We start from the raw sequence: 21,152 nt of genomic DNA, 5'->3' as shown, positions 1-21,152 counted from the left end.
GCCACAACAGTCCATGCGACTCATCTACATCTGGTGACAGTATAACTTGTTCATGTTTTCTATTTGTCCTCTTGTGTCAGGCAGCTGCTCTCGTTTCACGTAGAAGCACTTGGCACTGCTTATGTGATTCCCCCTCGCAAACGATTGTTTTGCTTGGAGCAGCCGGTGCTAAAATGAGACCGCGCATGCCCTTAATTCTGAGCAGATGGAATCTAAATGGATGTTCCTTGGACTGTGCGAGGTCACAGTGGAAGACTCAATCGGTGCGCGTGGGCTTTATTCAATTAGCTGACTCCTCTGAGCCTCACAGCAGCCAGGTGGGACTCGGGTTGTAATTCTGTTTCACTCTGCTGCAGCTGCATTCAAAGAAACACACCATCTTACACAACAGCATCCCCGTGTTCCTGGTCCCTTATAGCGGAAGCACTAATTGAATGAGAAAAAGGGTTTGTGAAAATCTTAATTGAATCATGACTCATGACCATACCATAACATACCTATATATGCTATAGGTTTTATAGGTATTATGCTTGCCTGTACTTTCTATAATGTTCTTATTTTTATTTTATTTATTAAATAAATAAAATATATATTTTTTGGAAATAACACAAAATAACAAGATATTAAATTTTAATATCTTGTTATTTTGTGTTATAAGATGTTTTACTTAAGTAAAAGTATCGATACTGTAATGTAGAAGTACTAAAAGTCCAGAATTCAAAATCTACTTGAGTAAATGTACAATGGTATTGGTATCAAAATGTACTTAAAAGTATTAGAAGTAAAAGTACTAAAATATTTGAAAATAGCAGATCTACAAGCTCATAACGCGTCGCGATGCGACTCGTTATGAGCTTGTAGATCGGCTATTTTCAAATAGCCTAGGTATAAAATAGGGCTAAAGTGGTTAATGTATGTTTTATAATTTAATAATTTATATCTGCAAAGTAACTAGTAACTAAAGTTTTCAAATAAATGTAGTGGAGTAATAGTACGATATTTGCCACTGAGATGTAGTGGAGTAGAAGTAAAAGTATTGAACATTGGAAATACTCCATTAAAGTAAAAGTACCTCAAAATTGTACTTAAGTACAGTACTTGAGTAAATGTACTTAGTTACTTTACACCACTGGTTATTCTGTTAGTACAGTCTTGCAGAACACGTCCAAACCAACTTGTCACTGCTTGTACCTTTATGAGTGAGTGACAAATAAACCCGTCTCGATTCTTGATTCTTAACCATGGTCTCTTCATCAACAATGATTGCTATCGCTGTGGCTTAAGCACTCACTGGAATGTGAAAAGTCCTAATTCTAAAGCTTATTAGTGTTATTAATGATCTTGCTAATAATATGCGCTGCTTTACGCCCTTCCTTTAGTCTTGAAGCCTGACTGAGGTTGATGATGGATTGCTGGAGTTGTGTTGCCTAAAATACACAGATGAGATATTTCATCATGAATAAGATGATGAATGAGCTGACATTGCTTTTGGTGCAATGCAGCCTCCCATCTCTTCTCATCAATCTAAACTCAATCATGTGCCCGATGAACTGCAAACTCTCTATATATAATTTTAATTGCAGTTCTATGTTGTAAGCATTGTAAAGGACAAACAAATAAAACGGGTGAAGTGACTGCTGGGAGTTCGAAAGTGTTTTCTTTTTTTAACCCATTATGACCGGGAACGCATCTGTGTCATTTTCAGATTTCTTTGTCAATAAAAAAAAAAAGCAGATATACAAGCTCATAGTGCGGCACCGAGTGCTGCGTTATGAGCTTGTGGATCTGCTGTTTTTGAAAAATCGTATTTTTTTGTTGTTGATATATATTTTTTTTAAAGCGAACATTTGTAACTCAAATCTCTGCTTCTGGGGGTCCTGGAACAAAACATTTAGAGATGGGGGTCCGCGGGCAAATACATATCCTTTTGGGGGTCCTTGACAAGTACTGATTTAGCAACATACTGTTAGGATTTAGAAAACATTTTTAGATGATGTATTTGGCGCGCGGACCCCCATCTCAAAATGTTTTGTTCCAGTGACCCCCCCCCCCCCAGAAGCAAAGATTTGAGTTACAAATGTTTGCTTTAAAAATATATATAATATATATATATATCAAATATTTGAATATATTATCTTCAAATATTTGCACACATTACTTCACAAAAATAGCAGATCTACAAGCTCATGAGCTTGTATATCTGCTATTTTTGAATAGCCAAAGAAATCTTAAAACGACACAGAAAGTTTCCCGGGCTGAGCGGGTTAAAGGCCCATCGGCGCACAGTAACATCTTCAGGGTCAACCTCACTGGGCCCATTTGGGCCCATTTGTACACTCTCCGAGTCAAACGAACACTGAGGATTTTACGGTGTAGCCTATACGTCTCTGTTTCACCAAAGCCACCAGAGCATGAAAGGTCTGCTCTGTTGGGTTTGTTGTCCTATCTGGATGACTGATCTCACAATGGATTTATTACTGGACAGGAAGGCAAGAACAGACAACTACTACGTACTTGTTGAAATGGTTGTAACCGTTGACAACAGTTTCCCAAAATTATGTAAACAGTATACAGTGCAGCTTAGGGCTTAGGGCTCGTATCAGTAATATAATATATAATGTCAGTATCACTGCAGCTGTAAATATATCCTATAGAGTTAAGACTCAGGAGATGAATATGAGGTATTGGAGAAACATTTAAAGTATTTCTAAGGATTTCTCCCTCCTCTGAAGTCATGCATCGATTGAACATGCTTGCTTTTGGGGATTTCCGCAAACATTTTTTTTTTTTAAATTAAACTTATGTCTACGTTTTTTTTAAATTTCATAGCCTAGCACCTTGTTTCACTTTCACAACTCATAAATATCAAAGAGCGTTTTGATGCAGCTCATTTTCGTCTGACCTGATTCCGAGCTTAATCACGAAACAGCGGTGCCATATACCGCACGTCCCCAAACATTTTCTAACCATAAATCTAATTAGAACGAGCATCCATCCTTACTAAATTTATGCACCAACCCCGGAGCAAACTCCAAGCGTGGGGAATGCAAAGAGATATCTGGGCGGCTAATGGGGGTGGTTAAGGAGCTGAGGTCAGCAGCTTTGATTGAGCTAAATTCTATCTTTTCGCTTTGCAGCGCTCACTTGCGAGCTGGGCAGCTAGCCTCGTCTCCGGGGACCCCGGCAAAGTGCTTAGAGAGGTGGTCAGCGAGGGATAGCCCTCGTTACAGAGCGTGAGGAATCGGGGCCTGCAGGGCCTGTACGCTGTATAAGTAATGCACTGTAAAATGGAGGAGGTGAATACTTAAGCGAGATCCTCAAATATAGAGCCTGTGAAATGCCACGGCAAGCAAATCATAGATTGAGTTTTAATTGGTGTCCTACAGAGGCGTCACAAAAACTAGAATCTGGCACAAAAAAAAAATTACCGCTTGAGCCATATCTGCAAAAATATGCATAAAATAACTGGATTTGAGGTTAAATGCAAACGCTATAGGAGTGGCAATTGCCGTCCCCCACGGGATGCCAAATGATGTCTTATTTTTTGTTGAAATTTTTATCCCATGATTTTGTATCCCTATTTTTCACCCAGTGCCAATGCCTAAGCTTGTAATCCTGGGCGCTACTCTCCCTCTGCCAGCCTGGGGAGAGCCCCGAACTGAGTTCATGCTTCCTTCAACGCATGAGGAGTTAGCAGAGGCTCCCCGGTAGGACGTATAGCGTGTGGAAGGAACACGTTATTCCCACCAGTTCCTTTCCCCTCCATCAGGCAGTATAGAGAACAGGATTACTGCATGTTTTTTGTGAGGGTACCTACCCTAGGGGACACGGGGAGAACATGCAAACTCCACACAGAAAGGCCGTTTCGCCAACCTCACCTAGGGTATGGGCACTGATGACGCGGAGGAGAGGACACGCCCCCAGCGCCCACAGCGTCCTGACGGGAATCGAACCCAGGACCTTCTAGCTGTGAGGCGACACGCGACAGCACTACCGACTGCGCCACCGTGCCCCCAATCCATGATGTTTTCAATACTTGTTCTCTTTTTTCCCTCCTGAAGTTCACGCCGACGTTTCACAGGAGAATCCTGGTTGAAAATGTCTGTCCTGTTTCTTCATCCTTCTTTTCTCCTTCATTCTTCATTTCTTGATCCGGTGCAAAGCATATGGTCTTTGCAGGACCCTAACTGATTTTGAATGGTAGCCCAGCAGCAGGCGCTCCCTGTGGCTTTAGCCATCAGAGCAGTGACTTTGAGCTGAACACGTATAGTTTACAAGGGCAGTATCTCTGAAATGCCCCCCAGACATCCGTCATCACAGCTGGCCAGGAGGAAGAGCCCCCCGCTAACAGGCTGCTCTGGGAGCCCCAGACACATGCCAATCATTGGTCCACTGAGAGCATCATAACCACTCAGACTCAGACTATATAGCAGTGGTGGAAAAAGTACTCAAATATTTTACTTAAGTAAAAGTATCAATACTGCAATGTAGAAATACTCTGTTACAAGTAAAAGTCAGGAATTCAAAATGTACTTGAGTAAAAGTGCAAAAGTATGATCAAAATATACTTAACCCATTAAGACAGAGAGAAGCATCTGTGTCATTTTTAGATTTGAGATAAAAAGCATTATTTTACACTAGATCTACAAGCTCATAGCGCGGCACTCGGTGCCGCGCTATGAGCTTGTAGATCTGCTATTTTTGAGAAATCGTGAAAATGTGTGCAAATCTTTGAATATATACGTTTTTAAAGCGAACATTTGTAACTCAAATCTTTGCCTCTGGGGGGTGCCTGGAACTAAATATTTTGAGATAGGGGTCCGTGGCCAAATAATTTTGGGGGTCCTTGACGTGAAAAAGTTTGAGAACCACTGACACCTCTGCTGGTCTTGGACAGGGACAGGTTGCAGGTTGAAAAAACCCTTAGTTCTGAACTCGGTAGAATCTGCACCTGGCTCTCTGATAACAAACTATCATTACACCTGGGAAAAAACGGAATCTATTCTCTTAGGGTCTAAATTGAACCCGGGCAATTGGCCGACGGCTTCACAATCAAAGTGGGTGACAATGTTATCACAATAAAAGAGGAAATTACCTATCTAGGTTCCATTTTAGAGGCAAATCTTTCCAGTGATAAAATCAACCAAAGAACATTTTTTTTGTATAGGATCTCCTGGGGCGGCCATAGCTGAGTGGTTAGTGAGCCCGCCTAGGGAGCCAGAGGCCCTGGTTGCCCCAGGTACGATTCCAGGCCAGGCCAGCATATGTGTCGATGAAATGAAATTTGTCCCTGAGCAAGACTCTTAACCCCTAATTGCTCACAGGCCCTCATTGGAAACAAGACCACAAGGACTTTCATGAACGTCCTGTTATAAGGAATTATCCTTATCCTCTCTGGTCAGTAAAAATAGTTTGAGGACTCTAAAAGGAGTATTCATCCAAGGTTACTTCGACTATGCTTCCACCTCATGGTACCACAACACCACAAAGGCCTTAAAAACAAGGCTCCAGACATCCCAAAAAAAACTGGTAAGGCTACCTCTTGGCCTTACATCTACGACTCATCTAACCCCTGCTCACTTTGCTAGGGTCGGACGGCTCATGGTTGAAGACAAAGTACAGCAACTTGCAATCGCATCACTGGGAACCCATCGCCAAATAAAAAGGAAAAACAGCGCCCTCTGCTGTTTTTACTTATTCACTTGACTCTGGGCGGAGCTGAACGGAGGACCCGTGCTCAGGGAAACCGCGGTTTTGGTCTGCCTTCAGCCTTTCACTTCCGGTGGTGCGACTATGTTTTCATTCCCACTAACAATATTTCTCCACGGAACACTTAACACCATTTCTCCCAAAGAACATGGATCGTTTTGGTTATAAACCCACTTGTTTCTATGATGAAAGAGCAATTTTAAAATGTTACTAACTTTCCGTGGTTTTGTCGGCTTCGAGGACGCTATTGTTAAATGAGTTTCGGTTTGTTTCTAGTGGGGAAGGAACGGCACACACGTAAATCCCGCCCACTACATTTGATTGGGTAAAGCGCGGCCTGCTTCCTGATCTGATGGCACGCCCACTTGTAGCCAATGTGCACGGGTTGTCAACATGGCTACCGACAGATTCAAACGCAGAGCAGAATCTGTTCTTGAGAGATTAACACTGATAAGACACCCATGTACTACTGTACTGTACTTCAAAAACGTAAATGAAGTCCACAATCATGACACCAGAGATAGCTCCACTGATCACGTTCAAACCAGATTTGGCACTAACAAGGGTTTGAATTCGTTCTCCTGCTATGCCACAAAGATGTGGAATGTCCTACCAAAAGCCGTGAAGGAGTGTAAAACCCTACTCTACTTCACCTCCTTGAGTACAAAGGACCCCAATGGAAACAAGCCATAGGCTTTCTTGGCTTTTAAATCCTCTTAGCTGACCTTGCATTGAACTGTACTTTCCTGTGCCTTTTTTTTTGCAAACTGCTAATAAAGTATTCAATCAATTCAATTCAATCAACTCAGCCCGTCAGAGTCAGAAGTCAGAGGAAACGTTAATGTTGGTTGCTATAGTTACACTGTAATGACTCCATAGTTCCTGTTTTGCCATCCCATCAGAAGCAGAGGCTGCATGAAATCCCATCAACGTTTATCATTTATGTATCTCGGGTAAACAGGCTGGTTTGTAATTTTTTTTACGGCCACTGGATAGGATCAATCTTAACGATTAAAACAGCAGCCACTGGGGTCAAATGTTTCGTTATAGGTCACCAATTATGGTGTAGCACTGGCACAAGCTATCCTGCAGTCCCCTTTGTTGACAGTAAGAGAGAGCTTGGTTTATTATATGAAACAAAAGTTCACTGCAGCTCACAGGCATAAAATAACAGTTGAAAGACATTTGGAGATTCCACTGTAGTCTTTTATTGGCACATTATGTTGTCCTATTATATCTCACAACTTTTTTTTTTCATTTACTCAAATCAAATAAACTCAACTTCATTGAAAAAGAAGGAACGAAAGATCAACATTCTGCACAAGCAGTATGATGTGAATTAGCCTATATTGCACACATTTTAGTCACACATGTAATCTGCTGGACAACACATTTTAACATGAAGATGGAAGTTGAAGATGTTTGTCCTTTTGTTTCCTGCCATAGGCCAGAGTGCAAAACTGCAAGTGATGCCAAAACTGTGAGATTATTCCATAAGCCTGTGCACTACACTACTGTATGGAGTGCAAAACACAAGGATTATATTACATTCATAAACTGACTGTCAGCCGGTTTTGGCTGCATGCTCTAACTAGCCTACGTCATTATTTTTTGGTCTGTTTTGGACAGATATGGGGGCTTCTGTCATTTAAATCAGTGGTTCTCAAAATTTTTCAGGTCAAGGACCCCCAAATTGACACTTATTAGCCCGCGGACCCCCATTTGCCCCATAAGAGAAGTTTTTTACGTCTCTAACAGTGATTTTCAACCATTTTAATTTCAAGGACCCCTGTTTGACATGCATTAGGCTACGGACCCTCATTTAATGGCATTTCCATCTCTGGGTACCCAACTTATATTGTAAAATCAATGTTAATTTAACTCTGAGAGTGTACAAATGGAACCATTTGGTTCCATTTGTACACTCTCAGAGTTAGAGACCCATAAGGGTCAATTTGGTTCCTAACTATCTATCCTTTAGCTGGGTACCCCCTGGAACTCCCTCAACGACCCCTGGAGGTCCCCGGACCCCACTTTGAGAACCAATGATTTGAATCCCACACAGATTTTTGGTTCCACCTGTGCAAAAACAATCGCCACAAGGAATCAACAGCCAGCATCATAGCCCTGTGCCTTTTCATACACGTGCACAAGCCCAAAACATTGCAATAACATGCCCCAGCAGGCATAAAGAGCGAGGGAGGGAGGGAGGGTGCATGCCCCCTGCTGGAGATTTGCACTACTGAGTGCACCTTTCCAAATAGATTTTCATCTTCTCTCGTAATTCATCTGCCTAAATTGTACTTTTTTTTTCCTGCATTAAGGTCTTTCTCTGTTCCCCAAATCCTGGGCATTTACCTCCTAGAGAGAGAATCAAAGTTAAGTCACTGAATCAATTACGCTCCCAAGAATGTCTCCTCATTCAGAGTGCCATTTCAGTAAAAGATCCTCTTAATGCTGCTGCGTCTCAGTGGCCCCATAACCAAATGATTCACACCATTCAATAATTAAGTATCTTCAGTACAAAACTGAGATATACTCCTTAATACAAAACGCATTGAGTTCCCTCAATTATTAACGGTATACAGTAAGATGTAGAGAATGATGCAACACTCGTGAAATTAGCCTATAAGCGTCGGCAGTGGGTCGCATTAATTACCCAAATTCATCTTCTGGCATTGTTGAGTGTAAGGCAAACAGAACTCTGTGCAAGTTTCTTATTTATTCACATCACCGCAAGTGTTACCCCCCCCCACCCCTCCTCCCCCCAGGGGACAAGGAGAAATGGAGGCTTCCGGAACACACAGGGAAAAAGAATGAACGGGCGATATATGTGCATATTACATATATCGTCTGCCATGTATATTTATGCCAAGGGTTCTGAAGCTCTTGGCATTATCTCGGCGTCGGTGTACCCGGTATAGGAAGCGTTTCATTTCCCCAACCAACCAGAGTGCAGTGGGCGTCGCTCGTAATGTTGTGTTGACGGGGTGGGGGCTGACGGACAGATCGGTGAACCAATGGGATCAGGCGCATTCTCTCCGTGCTGATTTTAAACCCGCCCCTCTATACACGAAAGCAGGAAGGCTAGTGCAGCCTATAGCTAAAATGACACAGATGCGTTCCCGGATTCAATGGGTTAAGTGACACAGAGGCAGTCGTGCAGTGGTAGAAAGCCCTTGCGACACCTGGACCATTGCAAACAAGTATACGGCGGGGGGCTCAGTCTGTACGAATAACGGTTGATACAAAGGTGTCGAATCGCCGAACTAACTCCCAGAGCTTTTGTCGCTTTTTTAATTAGAAGTGTATGGCACTGACAGAGAGAGATGAATAGAGCTCGTTCTGGAGAACTTGACTGAGATGTAGGATTAATTATGCAATTATCTCCAAGCCTGTTGGAATCTCCCGGCATAATTACGACGCCCATTCATTTTAACTTCTGCCACACTGTCTGCAGTCATTCACCGCCCCCCTTCTCCTGTTTTCTACCAAATTAGAGTGACATATGGTTGAAGACGACATTTCCCAAATTGGAAATACACAAAATGTTTCCGTATGGAAGTGTATAGGGCGATGCTTTAGTTCTGCCACTCAGGGTTGAATTCATTGTTTTTTGGGGGCTTATTTTCTGCCTTTATTGGATAGTACAGTTGAAAATGACAGGAGAGAGAGATGGGGAGTGACACGCAACAAAGGTCTTTTGGTGCGGGAATCGAACTTGCGTGACTGCGTCTTGCTGCCAGGCAATTGGCACCCCAGGGTTGAAATCATTGTAAGATGTAAGATGTTTTAGCAAATGTCATGACCAGAGGGAAATGCCACACGACCACGCGCTCCAACCTCCTACCGAGTATGTCAGCAAGGCTCTAGCATAGGTACAAACAAAAAACGCCAAACTTGTGTGAGCTCGGGATTTGCAGTGAAGCTAGGTAGTTGCTCATTAAGTAACAGTCTCTTTCATCCTCCAAAAGCTTTGGGGCTTGTCTACCGTGTCTGTCTTTGCCCGCTGGCAGTCCCCCCCCACTCCCCCCACCCTCTCTACTGATGCTGACATTCCTTTGGAGTGAGAAAACTCCACTCATCTTTCTGAGCTCTCTCCTAGGGGTCAAAGACGTGCAGTAGAACAAACACAAAAGAGGCAGAGTTACGTAAAGTGCAGTCAGTATTTTTTAGGCTAATAAGCGCTCCTGATAGCATTTGAATTTATTAGCATGACACCAGTGCTACGAAGAATATATAAGCAAGAGGTAAAGCACTCACCCAGCAGCGCAGAGGCCATGGGTTCAATTCCCCGACAGCGACGGCTTGGCCCTTGCTCAAAGAAGAAGAAAAAAGAGTTTCAGGTCAAAACTTAGTTTTTTCTTGATCGTCTGCACCACTGGGGGGGGAGATTTTAACCCATTACAAGATTTATTTGTAATGGGATTTTTTCCCCCAGATTTATTTGGCTATTATAGAAGAAAAAAAAAGTGAAAATGTGTGCAAATCTTTGAATATATAAATTTTTTACTCAAATCTTTGCTTCTGGGGGTCCCTGGAACAAGATATTTTCATACGGGGGTCTAGGGCCAATTACATATAATTTTGGGCGTCCTTGACATGAAAAAGTTTGAGAACCACTGATATATATATTATATCATTTTTTTTCTTCCAAAAAAACTGTTTAGAAGACATTTGTAGAATCCCCAAGAAGCAAAGATTTCAGTTACAAATGTTCACTTTGAAAAATATATATATATTCAAAGATTTGCACAAATGTTCACTATTTAAAAAAAATAGCACATCTACAAGCTCATAGCGCGGCACTCGGTGCCGCGCTATGAGCTTGTATATCTGCTATTTTTGAATAGCTATAGAAATCTAAAAATGAGATGCGTTCCCGGTCTAAATGGGTTAAATCAAGCACGACTTCTTGGATATAATGTTTCTATCTATAGGCCTACCTACCTGTTCTACTTAAGAGCTCCCGTTGAGTGAGTCTTTGGAGCCATGCAGCGCTACCGTCTTTTGTTATAACATAATGGCAGTGTTTGTGGGTGGGAAGCTGGCAGGAGATTGTGTTGTGGCACCTTTTCCGCACAAATGAGAACGGGAGAAGGTAGGCTGAGAGGCTGTATAGACAAAACGAAGAAAGAATCTGCGATTATTTATTCTCGTGTGGTACAAAAAGTTGATTTTCTGTGACCTTGAGTTGACGTGTCCTCGGGACTGGAGCACTATATTCAAATACTGACCTTTGTAGAGCTAACTTGTTTTCTACTTGTATCGCTATTCCATTACAAGGAGATATCAGGAAGCACAATATGAGATACAAGATCAGACATGCACAGTAGAGAACAGGTCAAAAAAGCCAGTGGAGAACAAACATATTTTGATTTATTTACGGAGAGAGCACAAGGCTGACCTTACAGTACATAATGCCAAGGAATATGATATAAAATACGATATCCATATGATATTCCTTCCTGCTGAGCTCCAACAGATCTTGATATATAACTACAGTATTTATGCATTTGATGCATAAATACGTTTATGCTTTTTTTAATGACACTGCAACCCATTCATTTTCATGCACATATTAAAAAAAGTAAAGTTCAATGAAATAAAGTTACTGAGTTTGACATTGATATTGAAATAGATATTGAAATCAATGACACAGCAACTCCAAAGTGACCTTTCCATCAAAGCTGTCATCTGCCCTTCACCAATCAGTCGTGTGATGGACACGCTCATTCTGAAGGGTGTTTCAATTGTGTCTTTCATGATAAGGTCACTCACCTAGCGTCTGTGGAAGTATTTTTAGCACTTTGGGACAAATTCCACTTTATATATCACAAGAGCAGCACCGCACCCTTCCTTCTTCAATTTGGGGCTTGATTGACAGGTGGAATGTCAGACATTAATTAGTTGTGAGGAGCTAACAGAGCTCTTGGAAACAGAGGTTAAGAGACATACGAGTTATTGCACTCCGTGGGACTTTTTCAATCAAACAAACATACTAAGACATACGAGTTCCTTTCCTTTGTAGAAAAACAAACCTAAGACACATTTAAACGCCTTTATTGTAGCATGGCTGGCTGACAAAGATTAAAAAGAGAATTCACAGGTGACCCAGTACCCCCCCCCCAACACACACAGACACACACACATAACCGAAGAACCCTTTCAGTACTCAACACACTGTCGGCCCTATAATAGCCCCACTGCTATACCCGCACCCACTGCCCACTAGCCGTGAATTACTGCCCGCTACCCGTGAATTACGGATAAGGGAGCTGGCACTGTCCCTAAATGGTATTTTGCTGCCTCTATACCCGCTATTCATTATGCCAACTCCATTATTTGCGCTTGGAGGTGTGTCCGTGGGCGTGTTGTTGCATTATCCCCAAAATTGCTATTTTGGCCACACAAGTTTGGGAAAGCACATAGCGGAGTGCTTTCCCAAATTGTCAAATTGGTTTGGTAGAGCTCTCCTGCAATGGACATGTCTGGAGTCGATCAGGGCGCACACAACAGCACAACATTCGAGGTCTCCCTCTCTCCTAAATTCTCAACAAATCTCTGTGATTCTAATTTTCCTATAATCAGCAGAAGGGAGAGTGTCAATTCCTTGTGTCAATTGTGTTTATATAAGATGATAGTCTATTCAAAAATGCAATGCAATGCTCTCCAAATTACACACTGCAGTGTTATTCATCGATTACGCAGGAAATAATGAACTGATCACAAAAATATAAAATTCTCTCTAATCAGTAACATGTAGGTGATACGTATGTCAATCAAATGTGGTTTTATTGAAAGGCAATCAAAGGCTAGAGCCTATTAAGTAAACTTCGGGTGTATGGTGTCCAATGTTAAAGCCCTCAGTGCGGCTCCTGCGAGAGGAGCAGCGTTGCCAGAATTTGCGAGAGGAATAAGCAATCAGGTCTATGAAAACCAGCCCAAAAGAAGCGACTATAATAGGCCACATGAGCACTTCAAACCTATAGATATCGGCTATTGAACAAATGTGCATATGTATATATGTTGGCTATTTGAAAATAGCCGATCTACAAGCTCACAACCACAACTACCATTATTTACAAGCAACTTTACAGAAAAACAAGCCCAATGTGGCTTATAATAAGCAGACCTGGCAGCACTGCAGACAGGGAGAGAGGAGAGCGTAAGTTTGCATTTAATTGGGGATAGTCTTCTCTTAAAGCCAATGGCATCTGGCATGGTGATTGGTTTTATTATTGTAACGCCCAAACCACACCTATGCGTAATGTAACGGGTAGTGCAGGTGTTTGGCGGGTAAGGCAGGTGTCCCAAAATAACAACTTTTGCACGGGAACGCCCCTTGCGCACTCCCAAATCCTCAAATAGTGGGTTTAGTATTTTTTTTTTTTTTTTTTTTTACAAAGGAAAGGAACTTAAACTCGTATGTCTTACGATTTAACCCTCTCCAAAGAACACCTGACTCTTACTAGTCAGACATAATTACAGACCCAAGCAGCTTTTCTTAACGTGTATCAAAGGGGAATATTCTTTTGGGGATTATTGGATTATATGGACCATTATTGAATCAGAGGAAATAACAGTAACTGAATTGATGGAATTATTCCAGTCGTTTGGATGCTGCAGGCACTGGATCAAAGTTACCATTATACAGTAATTGTGTTGGAAAGTCCCAGTTGGCAGCAAAATGTTCATGCGCTGCTATGTGGTTTAAGCCCCGTCACTCTGCAATAACATGTGGGGTAATTGCAGATGCGGCAGATCTCACTGCAGCCCCGGCATCCACTCAGTGTGTTATGATATTACTCCTAATGGCATCCAGAGGAGAGATCTGGCTCCCGCTGTGTTATTTAAGACTGGCAGCTCCAGTGGGTGTGTGTGTGTGTGTGTGTGTGTGTGTGTGTGTGTGTGTGTGTGTGTGTGGGGGGGAGGGTGGGGGGAGAGGGGGGTGTGTGCAAATTAAATGTCACACGACTCACATTCAGACCGGAGCTGTTTCATTGATAAGGGGGGAGCCCTTCCCTTAGAATTACCCAATAAATTAAAATGCTTTTGAATAATCCTCCGCGGAGCCGTCCCCCGGGGCTTCTTTATGATCCTTTAAAAGTCATCAGTCTTTCCCCCCCGCAAAACCCTCCAGCGCACTCTGTCTGCAGGCTTCCAGTGCGCCGTCACTCAGAAAGGAAAAGGCGGTATTTTGTCAGAGAATAATGAAAGTCTAGTGTGAGCGATTGCTGGCCTGCCACGTTCTTCAGATCTCTCGCGCAGTGCACAAAGAAGTACAGGGCCGTACAAACGGAAGTACACAGGCCGTAAACGGTGTGATATAATTCCTGTTCTGTATGTTAGAGTGGTCAAGTTTTTTTAAACGAACACATACTATCAGGTCCATGTGTCTAAATGTTTACACTCTCTCAGAGTTAACTCAAGCCTTAGGATTTTGCTTTGTCATAGCGTGGATGTTGTACTGTAGCTCAGTGGTTCTCAAAATGTTTTGGTTTCAGTCCCCCTTTCCCCTGTGATCTCTTAATCCAAGTGCCCCCTATTAACTGTCTGCATTTTTCTTAGAACACTGCAAGAGCATAGCTAGGCATATAATGCTATAATAAATGATAGCCCACCTTTTGAAGAATATAATAGTAAGTGAAAGATTAGCAATTAGTGCCTCCTAGATTTAAGATTTATCTTAAACTGTGGATATAACATTTCAGTAAGACCAGTCTTTGTATGTCAATATGTTCAAAGTAAAAGACCAATACATTCAAGATTTATTTATTTATTTTCAAAAATAGCAGATGTACAAGCTTTCAGCGTGGCTTGTATATCTGCTATTTTTGAATATAGCCAACGTATAAATGGATAAAGTGCTTAAAATAATTGTGATGATTTATTAACACATTTAGCTGGGTGGGGACCCCCTGGAACCCCCCCTCAGGGACCCCTGGGGGTCCCCGGACCCCACTTTGAGAACCACTGATGTATAGCTCATACTATGTAGCCTATTTCATAGCGTTCTTCATAGAGGGATAATGTGACAGCAGGCCCATCTAAATGGATAAGACAGGACTCACCTGCATTCCATCATTCGTTATGTTACCATACGCCAATTAACTTGAGGGCATTATGTAGAAACTCAAATGTTCTGGAACCCGTACATAGTATATCTGTTTCCACTGCACCGCTAACCCCAATAAATCAAACCACAAGCGTGTTGCGAGGCTCATTGATGAGGTTCACAGCTTAAGAAGTTTTTTTGTGTTTTTTTCTTTCTCCTCTTAGTTATATATTCCTTTTGAAACTGGCACATTACAGATGAACAGCTCCCCTTGCATAACTCTGCCCAACTTGCAGCATCTTAATTCGATGTTATTGTCAAAATTCTTCATTTCTTCATCTGTACATGATCAGAGCATCTAAGATGGATGAGAGTGCTTTACTCCTATTTTCCTCGCAAACTGTGACAGCTAATTGATTCTGCATTCATTCATTGTATTGTGAATGTAACAGAATGTTTTATTTTTTTTCATAATGTGCAGTGCTATTTAGAAGGGGGTGGACAGACTGGGGAAAATGTGTTGATTAAATGAACTAAACAAAAGGATAAAGCAAAAAAAAGAGATTAAAGTTTGTAATTGTTTCATTTGACCCTGTGGAATATAGGAGTTCATTTTCTTTCCCTCAAGCAGTCTGTGTGGAGGAGAAAAACCCATTCTGGATCTCTCTATGTGAGTGTGCCAGTTGCACAATGAGAAAATTCGGTCACAGACTATTCATGCTCACTAGATTGGCAGCGTCTTGGAGAAAGGGTAGCCTCAGGTGATGGCAGATTCTAATGGGAACGAATCATCGCTGGTCCTCATTTGTCAGGGTATAAAGCCCTTTTCTATGACGCCATTCAATTCCAAGACCACAGGCATGCCTTTTGTTGGAGAGACTACTTTGAGCAGCAAAGCTGTTGGTCTTGTATCCAGGTCTGTGTGTGGTTCCAAATGGAAGAGATGCAAAGGAATGGGGGAATTGGATGGAGCCGTGAATGCCTGAACGAATTCAATTCTCTCAGTAAAAGAAATGGTGTCATTGTAAAATGCTCCTGTACATGCATGTGCATGTTCTATGGAATTCAGCAAATAATTTAATTGTGTATACTGTAGATTCATCAAGCGATCAAGCATTCATAATTGTATGCTATACATGTGCAGTATATGGATTTATCACTTACCCAGCCTTTTTTTGCCCTGGGTGAACGGGGGATGCTGACCATTCAGCCAGTCACTGCAAGCTACAGCCGTACAGCCGAAAGTAGGACATGCAGGCAGTGTTGCCAGATTCTGTGAGAGAAACAAGCAACCAGGTCTAGGAAAACCAGCCCAAAAGAAGCGACTATGGGCCATGAGTACTTTAACATGTACATCAGCTATTTGAAAATAGCAGATCTACAAGCTCAGAACGCGTCGCATCGCGATGCGACATGTTGTAAGCAGATCTGGCAACCCTGGCAAAGGCTGCACCGGCCAGTTCTCCTCCTTCCAGGCTGTCAGCGTTTCTCACTGGGCCCCATGGCTGGCCAGTACCGGTCGGACAGCGTACAGTCGGCCCTGATAAGGAGAGGCACAGGCAGGTTGGGAATTACGCCAGCTTGGACCCTGGTGGCGCCTCCCATCAAATGCACACAATATGGAGATCAACGTGCACTGATGTCACATCAAATGCACATATATGGAAATCAACATGCAGATTGATGCATGATTTTGTTGTTGGGCAACAGGAGGGCAAGTAGATGCATGTATTATGCTTTGCCGATGACTCGTCCTCTTTCAACAGCAATCTGGCTTTGACTTGGACACTATTTTGGGTGGTTGACTTCCGGACAGACAACCCATGTTAATGACACTTTGTCTGAAGCCCGGATGTGTTCTGCAGGATCACCCCAGGTGTCTGCTGTGTTGCCTTTGTAATTTTTGCTTTACACCAATAACTGCCAGAGTATCAAGGTTTATTCATAATCAAGTTGTGTGATGATTTAGTGAGTGTCAGCCTGCAGGACCATGAGGTGGGTCATGGTCCAGTCTTGGATAAGATTGCCCTGACTTTTATTAATGGCATAAGTTACCGTACTATAGGTAAGATGGGCACCATTCTAGAATGACTTTACCAATACTGACTCCATCAGCAAAAAAACTGTTTTTCTTGAGAACGTTGGGGTTTCAGTGTTGAGAAATCACTATTGAAAATGTTGTATACATTTTTTTTGGGTCAGTTTTAACTTTTGCAATGAACATCAACAAAAACAGGCTGGGAAAGATTGTAAAGTTTTGCCAAAAGGCCATTGGCATTAACCTGAATGACCCTGGCCATCAACTTAGAGCCACTTCAGAGGCCAAAGCGAGATTGTATATCTAGGCATGGAACCATTAGGCACGGGCTGGCAGGCATCGGCCAATGAAAATATCTTTTTTTTTAATCTAAATTTTTATCCCACGATTTTGTGACCCCATTTTTTACACCCAGTGCCAATTGTGTAATCCTGGGCACATGCCTCCTTCAATGCATGAGAGCCAACTGACCTTCTTATCACCTGAGAGGGGAGAGTTACCCCGGTAGGACGTAGCCCGTGGAAGGAACACGTTATTCCAACCAGTTCCTTTCCCCTCCATCAGGTGCCCCGGCTGGCCAGGGGGAGACAGTATTGTGACCAGGATTACTGCATGTTTTTGTGAGGGTACCTACCCTAGGAGACACGGGGAGAACATGCAAACTCCACACAGAAAGGCCCTTTCGCCAACCCCACCTAGGGTATGGGCGCTGATGACGCGGAGGAGAAGACACGCCCCCCAGCGCCCACAGCGTCCCCGGCGGGAATCGAACCCAGGACCTTCTAGCTGTGAGGCGACAGCACTACCGACTGCGCCACCGTGCCCCCCAATGACAATATCTTGACATAACCTGTGTGCCTCTCCACTCAGGAATGGAGTAAGGATACCACATACTCTGCTTCTGGACACCTTTCCCTGGGGGGATTGCACCACTGTCTAATGACAGTTAGATATTTAAAAAGGAATCCCAATACTAAGATGTGACAGTATGGGGGGTGGGGGGCAGAAAAAAATAGATTTAGAAATTGAGAAAGCCCTACTACTTTGTTGTTCCAGACAGGAGTGTTTGCCTTTGGTATATATAATAAATGTTTGCCCGTTATGTTAATTCTCAGCGTGGGAGCATGACAGCTGTGGAAAGATGGTGGGCAAATATGTTCCTCATTTATTTTCTCATTGTCAAGCAGCCAGCCTACAGCTCCCTTTGCTTTGTTTACCTTTGCAATCACTGCAGATGGAAGGCAGACAAGGCAAGTCGGAATTAAATCTGGCAGCAACTTATTCAGTGAATCTAGTACAGCAAAAGACACAGGAGAGGCAAGGGCTTCATAAATAATCTCCTTACAATTTGCAGCCTGTAAACTAAGTTCCTACTTTAATATTATGTATTAGGTAGACAACATAAGAGAGCCCATCATTAAAGGGAAGATATCTCATTTCAAGAATATATGTCTTACGTTTTTGTTCTTTTTTTTTGTCCAGGAAAGTCCAGGCAATATTCTTGAGCACGGTAACTCCATCCCAATTATATAGAATAGGTATTCAGTCCAAGCCAAGATTGTGAAGAGAGGTACTAGTGCACATAAATTCCCAGACTTTTGACATCATCGAATATGCGCAAGTGTTAATTTAACTGAGTTAAATTAACACTCTTTTGCTGTTAATTTAAAGCTGCACTATGTAACTTTCCTCTTCTACCCCGGATTTGAACCCGGTTCCCTGTGCAAGTGCTGACATTTTTACCATTAAGCCAATAGAGCCTGTCTGCTTGCTCAGGGGATGAATCTTGACCATCAGGTCAGAAATCAGATCCTGTGTCTCGGTGAGACATGACCTTTGACACGATCTAAATAGAAGAGCAGGGAGACAAAATACAACCACCCCAATTGTATAAGTTATATTGTATTAAGTACAACTTTGGGGTACTTTTACTTTACTGGAGTATTTCCAATTGTCCATACTTTTACTTCTACTCCACTACATCTTGGAGGCAAATATTGTACTTTTACTCCACTACAATTATTTGAAAACTTTAGTTACTTTGCAGACGTTAACCGCTTTAGCCCTATTTTATACCTAGGCTATTTGAAAATAGCCGATCTACAAGCTCACAACGCGTCGCAGCTTGTAGATCTGCTATTTTCAAACATTTTAGTACTTTTACTTTTGGTACTTTAAGTACATTTTGATACCAATACTTTTGTACTTTTACTCAAGTCAATTTTGAATTCCGGACTTTTACTTGTAACGGAGTACTTCTACATTGCAGTATTGATACTTTTACTTGAGTAAAACATTTGAGTACTTTTCCCACCACTGGGAATCGTGAATCTACCACAATTCTTCCTCAGTATGCTGAGAAACTTGAAAGTCACTGACCCCCTCCATATGTGACACCATCAATGTAGATATGGGGCGTGCTGTCTTCTCTGCTTCTTGTAGTTGATGATCAGCTCCTTGGTGTTGTTGACATGAGTGTGAGGTTGCGCTCATTACACCAGTGTGTCAGTCATCTGACCTCATCCCTTGTAGGCTGTCTCATCGCCGTTGACGATCATGTTGTCAACATACTTGATGATGACATTGGAGCTGTGGCGCATATAGCCATGCAGTCGAGTGTGTACAGAGTAGAGGAGAGGGCTCAGCATTCAGCCCTGAGGGGCCCCCGTGTTAACCCATCAAGACCGGGAACGCATCTGTGTGTCATTTTAAGATTTCTTTGGGCTATTAAAAAATATTACAAGCTCGTAGCGCGGCACCGAGCTTGTAGATCTGCTATTTTTTAAAACAAAGTGAAAATGTGTGCAAATCTTTGAATATATATATATATAATTTAAAAAAATCTAATCTTTGCTTCTGGGGGTCCCTGGAACAACATATTTTCAGATGGGGGTCCGTGGCCAGATACATATAATTTTGGGGGTCCTTGCATGAAAACGTTTGGAAACCACTGATTATAGCAACATACGTAAAAGAAAAAAAAAGAAATTTGAAGACATTTGTAGAATCCTCAGTTCACTTTAACAAACAAAAAAATATTTATATATATTCAAAATTGCAAAAAAAAATCATGATTTATAAAAAAAAAATAGCAGATCTACAAGCTCATAGCGTGGCACTCGGTGCCGCGCTATGAGCTTGTAGATCTGCAATTATTTTAATAGCCAAAGAAATCTAAAAATGACACACAGATGTGTTCCAGGTCTTAATGAGTTAAGGGTCAGTGAGTCTGATGTGATGCTGTCCAATCTCACCACCTGGTGACGGCCTGTCAGGAAGTCCAGACCAGTATCCAGCCTCACATTAAGGTCGGACGCAGGCCCAGACCTCTGAGCCTTCTGTCAATCTTGGCAGGAACTACTGTCTTGAATGCCGAGCTGTAGTCCACGAACATACGCATATTGTAAGTCAATTAAATACTGACACAATCGTTGTTTTGTATTACAGTGCATTTATGAAATTCCTTATACCCTTTCTTTTTCTGATAAGGTTAGACCACCTGATGTGACAAGAATTCAGATTGTATGAATCACCTACACAGCAATGAGAACAACATTAGCTTAAATATAGACTAGATTTGCACAGAAATGTATATACTGAATATAATAAATAACTATAGCTATAATAAATATATTCTACTTCATTGCATGACAGTGTCATACAAAAGTATCAAGAATACATGATCTACAAGCTCACAGCGTGTCGTGAAGTGGCTATTTTTGCTAAATATTTGAAAATGTTCGCCTATAATGCCCAAAATAGGGATGCCAGGTGGAAAGTCTGTCTGTGGGTTTTGTAAATATTTAACCAATGAAAAGTCATGAGCTTGTGCCTAAATAATAACTACATTGGATCCATTGGAACACAGGTTATTTTTATTTTTCCGTTTCCTGAAAAGTAACAGGTTTTGGACATACAAGGTTTCTGCCTGACAGCGACAATAATACTATGAAGATTCCAGGTGTATCTAAAAGGTCAAAAGTCTTGCTTATATGATGAGACTGAGAAGGGAGCGTAACAATCATGACACCAAAAAAATACATTGCTCAACCTCACTCAGAAAGGGCACAAGAGGTCATCATCGCCGGTGGAGCCTGCCACGTTTTCATTTCGTTCCAGGTAATTCAGCGAGGAGCTCTTCCACCCCGATGCCAAATGAAGAGATATCGAGCTTTTGTTCCTGACTTTCTTTGCTCTCCACAAAGCGGGGCTCCTCGCTGTGCCAATCGAACAAGGTAAGAAGCCTCCCCCCATAGCCGAAGACTCAGCCTTCCTAAGTGTCTGTAGATCTTTGAGGGCGTAGACAGAGGGCAAAGAAGGCAATGATTAAATTTAGAAATTGGTAGG

Source organism: Gymnoscopelus braueri (assembly GCF_963280865.1).
Source record: "Gymnoscopelus braueri genome assembly, chromosome: 18".
Lineage (NCBI taxonomy): Eukaryota > Metazoa > Chordata > Actinopteri > Myctophiformes > Myctophidae > Gymnoscopelus > Gymnoscopelus braueri.
The sequence above is the reverse complement of the archived record's forward strand: the minus strand, read 5'-3'. Positions refer to the sequence as shown.